A 6,187-nucleotide genomic window follows, 5' to 3' on the forward strand; every position below is an offset into this window, starting at 1 on the left:
GAGGTATCACCCTCATAGCCAAAACAAAACCTTCTATTTCCAGAAACACCATATATCATAGAAGCAAGATGACTTCTGCCAATACTTCTAGATAAGAACTTTCTGAAGCTCGAGTCACATTCTTTCAGAATATGATTCATTCTAGGAATGGATTTTTCTGTTTCAGAAGGAGATCCACTATCTTTGGATAGATTTAAAACTTTTTCCTTCAGTTCAGAATTTTCCACTTCCAGCTTCTTAGTTTCAAATTCAAACTGCTTCTTCAGCTTTTTGTATTTGATACTAAGATGAGCCTTGAGTTCCAGAAGTTCTGTTAAACTGGAAACTAACTCTTCTCTAGATGGTTCAGAAAATACCTCTTCAGAATCTGATTCTGATGTAGATTCTGATCCATCATCTTCTGTAGCCATCAGCGCGAAGTTGGCTTGTTCTCCTTCAGAGTCTGATTCTGATTCTGATTCAGAATCATCCCATGTTGCCATAAGACCTTTCTTCTTAAGAAACTTCTTTTGGGATTCTCCTTCTGAAGCTTTGGACACTCGTTCTTGTAATGTCCAGTGTAACACCCCATAATTTCAGTTTATTAATTTAATTTGGATTTAAATTAAATAATTGGAATTTTAGTATTTTTATTTGGAATTATTTGGAAAATGATGAAATATTGGCATTGGGCCTAGAGTGGTGGTTGGCAGTAAGGGGGTGTTAACTAAGCAAGCCCATTATAATATTTTATTTTATTTTTCATAAAATAAAGGAATTGGGAAAAGAGAAGCAGAAGCAGTAGAAGCAGATTTTGGAAAAGGAGAACACGTGAAAGTGAGAAGGGCCAAAGGGGAAGAAGACCTTCGAAGATTCGACTCTGAGGTAAGGGGGGATTCTTCGGGTTAGTATTCCTTATGTGATTGTAGGTAGTATGATTGATTAGGATTGTGGTCTAGTTCAATCGTACGTGTCGGGTTGGGAATTTTGTTAGGTTTTGATAATCTTGTATGAATTGACATGATTCTGTTGATACTTGTGATATATGATGTTAATACATGCCAATAACTTGTTTGAAATGTGTAATTGTGTGAAAATCAATGATAATTGTGTGTATGTTCGTATGTACCTGAAATTGGGGAAATGGGATATGGTAAATGCTGTCAAAATGGTGATTTTTGCTGTGCAGGTACGTAGGAACCGGTTCCCATGTGGGACGAACCGGTTCCCCCTTGTAAAAACAGAGAAATATGGATTCTGGGTAGCTGGGAACCGGTTCCCATGTAGGGACAACCCGGTTCCCCATAGTAAAAATCAGAGACGTGACTTTGAAGCTGCCAGGAACCGGTTCCCACGTAGGGACAACCCCGTTCCTGCAGCACTTTTTCTAAAAATGTTTTATCTTTAAAAACCCGTAACTTTTGATCCGTGTATCTGTTTTATGTGCCGTTTTGGGCGTTGCGAAGCTAATGAGATGCTTTATCTGATGAATTGATAAAATGGGCAATAGCCAACTTTACTTTTAAACTCGATTTAATTATTAATGAATTGAAAGATAGTATATGTATATGTGCTTATATATATGACTATTGATGCATGTATTTGTGTTGGTGATGAGATTGTGATATCCATTGAGTGATGTTAGTATATAACATGTCGTAGATGATATATGTTTTGTGATTATGTTGTTGGGTTGCTTTGACAATTTGTTACATTGTGTGCAATGATGATGGATATAACGATGTTTGATCGTGGTGATGATTGGTGATTGTGAATATTAATATATTGTTAATATTAATATGTTGGTTATGGTGGCAATTAACATTAATATGATGTGTATGTTAATTGTGAGGATGTAGTGTACATATGTGAATGATTGTATATGTATGATGATGATGATTGATGATTGTGAATATTAATATGTTGTTAATATTAATATGTTGGCTATGGTGGCAATTAACATTAATATGATGTGTATGTTAATTGTGATGATGTGATGTATGAATGTGAATGATTGAATGATGCTTATACATGTACATACTTGTTGTGACCTTATTGGTAAGAGGTGTTAAGCGATGTTAAGCATCGGAATGATGATGATGTATGAAGATGTAAGTATGTGTCATGTGTGCATTATTCATAAATCATTTGCATTGGAAGGCTAATTCCCATTGTGTGGAGATTAGCGGGAAGTCATCGTGTGCCCATGTGGGGTGTGAGCGATGAGGCAGTAGTCGTGTGCCCATGTGGGGTGTGAGCGACTAGAGGGCAGTATCAAAGAGAGAAGTCCTGTGATATGATTCACGAATTTTGGTACCACATGCATAGTGTCAGTTGCATCATATGCATTGGTGATAACATGATTGGATGAGATCCAGTGTTATGCCTTGGTGTGTTTACTTGATTGATGTGTTGAGAAGATGTTGTTAATATGACTTGATCCTTGATGAAATTGATGAGTTGTGGGCCGATGGCCAATATTGTTGGATGATGCTTGCTTGTTGTAATAATTCCGATTATATGTATGATTGAGTGGATGATAATTACTATGAGATTTTATTGCTTATGATTGCATAATGCTTATTAATTCGAATGAAACTCACCCTTACTTTGATGATTTCAGATTAAGGATGTAGCGGCGTCTTGATTGGGTGAAGATAGCTTGTAAGCTAGCCCGTAGTTCGTGTCGAGTCATGCTCTGATTGTAACACTGGGGAACGATAGTTTAGAGACGAATGATTATGTCGGTCTTGTTGTTTTATGATTGTTTTATAATAACTTGCATGGATAATGAATATGCAATGTTATGGATTATTGTCCGCTGTGTTGAACATGAATTGTAATTATGTTAAGTGGTTCCTCGTGTAGCATGACAAATGACTATGGTATTTTTCTGTTAAAGAAGTTGTGACATCCTTGTATTTCATGTTTACTCTGAATATTATTCTATTTTCCGCGGGGGTTTAGAAGGGTGTTACAATAGTGGTATCAGAGCAGGTCGGTCCGTCCGGCCAAATGTCGAGTCTGTTGAGTTGCACGACAGTTGAATACTGTCGGCATATTATCCCTTGGTATGCGACATGTGAGTGGATCACTGTCGGTACTTGGTTTTTGTTGCGGAAGTTGGTTTGAAACAAGTGGGGGAGAAGCTTCGCTTCTCGGTTATGTTTCAGTTGTAAGATGATTAATTCAATAGGCTGTTGTCGGCAACAGCGTGAGGGTCGTTGGAGTGTTGTTTTCTGAATCGAAGGTGACTTGAAATTATGACGTGACTGGTAATTAAGTTGGAACATATTGAAGGAAGATGTTTAGAGGTAATTGATGATTATTTGTAGGAGAGGAAATTAGGAAGTTGCAATGTATCAGCTCTGCTGAGGGGCTGCGAAGTTGTCAGTTGAGTAGCCGTGCATCTCGGAAGAGGTTCAGTTGCAAGTTTGCAAAGAGGATTGTTGTCGTAATGTTCCAGAAATCGCACTTCGGCAATGGGATGTGTTGCTCAAGTTATAAGAATGTTTAGGAGTGAAGAGATATGATAAGGGGTTGTTTGGAATATGATCGAGTTGAAGAGAATGAGTTTTGGAGTGAAATTTTCATAAGCAAAACGCAGGAAAATTGCTGAATAGCTGCAGAACTTCGAAAAAAATCATAACTGGAGTTCTGGACATCCGATTTGAGTTCCGTTTGAAGCGTCGGAAAGCTAACGAGATGAACCTTGTTATAAAAATGGTTGCAGAAGCTGTAACATGTTTAATTGTGTCAGGATGATGTTAGAAAGAGGTGAAGTTACGGTTACACTTGTCCTAAGAACTAGATTGTTCGTTGGTGCGACATGGGATGTCAGCGTCAGAGTTGAACGGATTGAAAGAATAATGAGAAGGCTTGTTGTGAAGCAACTTTAGGAATAGGTGTTCCAATTGAAGAGTTTGGAGATATTGTATAGAATGTCGCAGCATGGTGTCGGTGTTGCAAATTTGGATAACGATTGGAAACGTCCGTATCTTGAGCTCTGAATGTCGGATTAATGTGTCGTTTGAACCCACGGAGATGAGAGATTATGTTCTACCTTATGGAAGAGTTATAAATACCATAGAGTGGTCCTATGAGGAGATATTATGATGTCGGTTAAGGAAGCATGAACAAGTGTTGAATAGGGATGCCTATTACCACGATTGTTGAAACGAAGTCGAGTAGAATGTGTCGTTGATGAATAAGATGATAAAGATGATTTAAGTATCGATGGATTTGGGTGATGAGTAAATCAGTAGAAAAAGTGAAATGGACTTTGGAACCATTTGTGGTATATCGTGATGCGTCGTTGATGGGTAGTGTATTGATGTAAAATCAGTAAGTAGTAACTATGCGTCGGGACGATTGAAAGCGCATGAAATGAATTATCTGACTCACGATTTAGAATTGGCAGCCATGGTTTTGTTTTGATGTTGCAGTGACATTATTTGTATGGTTCGAGGTTGCCTCTAAAAATATCGATGCTGATGGTGAAAGAGTTGGATTTAATTGAACAATTCAGAGAATTAAGTTTGGTATGTGAAAGTGCTCCTAATAATGTTAGATTGGGTATACTGAAACTGACTAATGGTATTCCTGACGAGATTAGAGGAAATCAGAAAGCTGATGTTGAGTTGATCGATAAGTCGACTTTGAATTACCAAGGTAAAGATGACGGACTCAGAATTGACGAGGATGGTATAATGAGGTTGGTGGTCGCTGTTGTGTTCCGCGTGTTACCGGGTTGAGAAAGAACATTCTAGAAGAAGGACACCATAGAGAATTATTAGACTATGACAATGTTAATGAGTTGAGTGCAAACTCATAAAGGACGCTATTATGTAGTAACGACAGTTTATGCTTAAATATGATTGTCGGCTATCTATTGACAATTTGAGGACTTGATCACCCTTAATCTCTTGTTGATAGTAGACGGGATCATATAGATGGTATGAGATTGCTTGTTACCTTAATGGTATAAGATGTGATGAATGCTAAGCTGTGAGAATAACCACTCACCATTTTGCGGAAGCTTATGAAGAAGTGAATATGAAAAAGTGCAAAGTATTGGCGGTGACTTAAGACGGGTAATTATAGTCGCACAGCGAAAGTATGATGTAGAGTGGTGTGATGAGTGTTACTCGTGACCAGTGAGGAATTAATATGTCGGAATCCTACATAGAGAATATGTGTTGATCTATATGTTGGATTTGGAATCTCGTGGACGTAAGGATGTCGTGCCAAAGGATCAGAACCCTTTTGATTAATTGCCGAGATGATGAATATGTTATTATGTTGTACGTGGTTGATGCGTATGTATTCAGCGAAGTTAAGGCGATGAGTGTATACTATATGATGCTATAATAATTTTGTACTGTTGGAAGGTGTTATGTAGATTTCTAAATATGAGGAGGGATTATACTCTATGAAGGACGAAGTTGATTTGATTCTTAGTGGAGAGTGGTACTCAGTTGAGCTATCTTGTAAGCAATGGTATATTGAGGATGATGAGCTATGTAACTATAACTACTGATGTGTGCTCGTTCCGATGGTGGGAATGTTTTTAATAGATGAAGTAACTCAGGAATTTGCTTTGAGTAAGTGTAAGTATTACTTTATCGCTCAATTGGAAGAGTGTGCCTAAGGTTGGTACGTGGATAAATGGAATCCATTACTACAGTGTTGATCAGTTATGATCATACCATGGATTGTGTAATTGTATTATTCAGTTATTGAGCGTATTGTATGGATCGCACCTCGAAGTTCATTGTTGGTAACCGTTGGAGTTATAGCGAGTGGTACACCTGGGGATGGTCAAATGCAACGTAAGAACTGAGATTGAATGCATGAGATATGCTTATGTTGGTTATGTCAGATGAATTCTGAGACTCGACTAAGAAGGTGTTAACGGAGAATGGGAGAGTCAAATGAAGTACTCTTATCTGGGATTTTCACTTGAAGTATGTTTTCGAGGACGAAAACTCTTTTAGTGGGGGAGAGTTGTAACACCCCATAATTTCAGTTTATTAATTTAATTTGGATTTAAATTAAATAATTGGAATTTTAGTATTTTTATTTGGAATTATTTGGAAAATGATGAAATATTGGCATTGGGCCTAGAGTGGTGGTTGGCAGTAAGGGGGTGTTAACTAAGCAAGCCCATTATAATATTTTATTTTATTTTTCATAAAATAAAGGAATT

General features: G+C 37.5%; 1 long non-coding RNA gene across 1 annotated transcript; it reads left to right on the forward strand.

Annotated features, from left to right (window-relative positions):
* Positions 1–759: 759 nt before the first annotated feature.
* Positions 760–2,905, forward strand: LOC131599683 (uncharacterized). Its single transcript, XR_009282882.1, has 2 exons — positions 760–864; positions 2,603–2,905. It is a non-coding gene; the product is annotated as an uncharacterized LOC131599683 (long non-coding RNA).
* Positions 2,906–6,187: the final 3,282 nt, after the last annotated feature.

This window comes from Vicia villosa, linkage group LG4 (genome assembly GCF_029867415.1).
Source record: "Vicia villosa cultivar HV-30 ecotype Madison, WI linkage group LG4, Vvil1.0, whole genome shotgun sequence".
Lineage (NCBI taxonomy): Eukaryota > Viridiplantae > Streptophyta > Magnoliopsida > Fabales > Fabaceae > Vicia > Vicia villosa.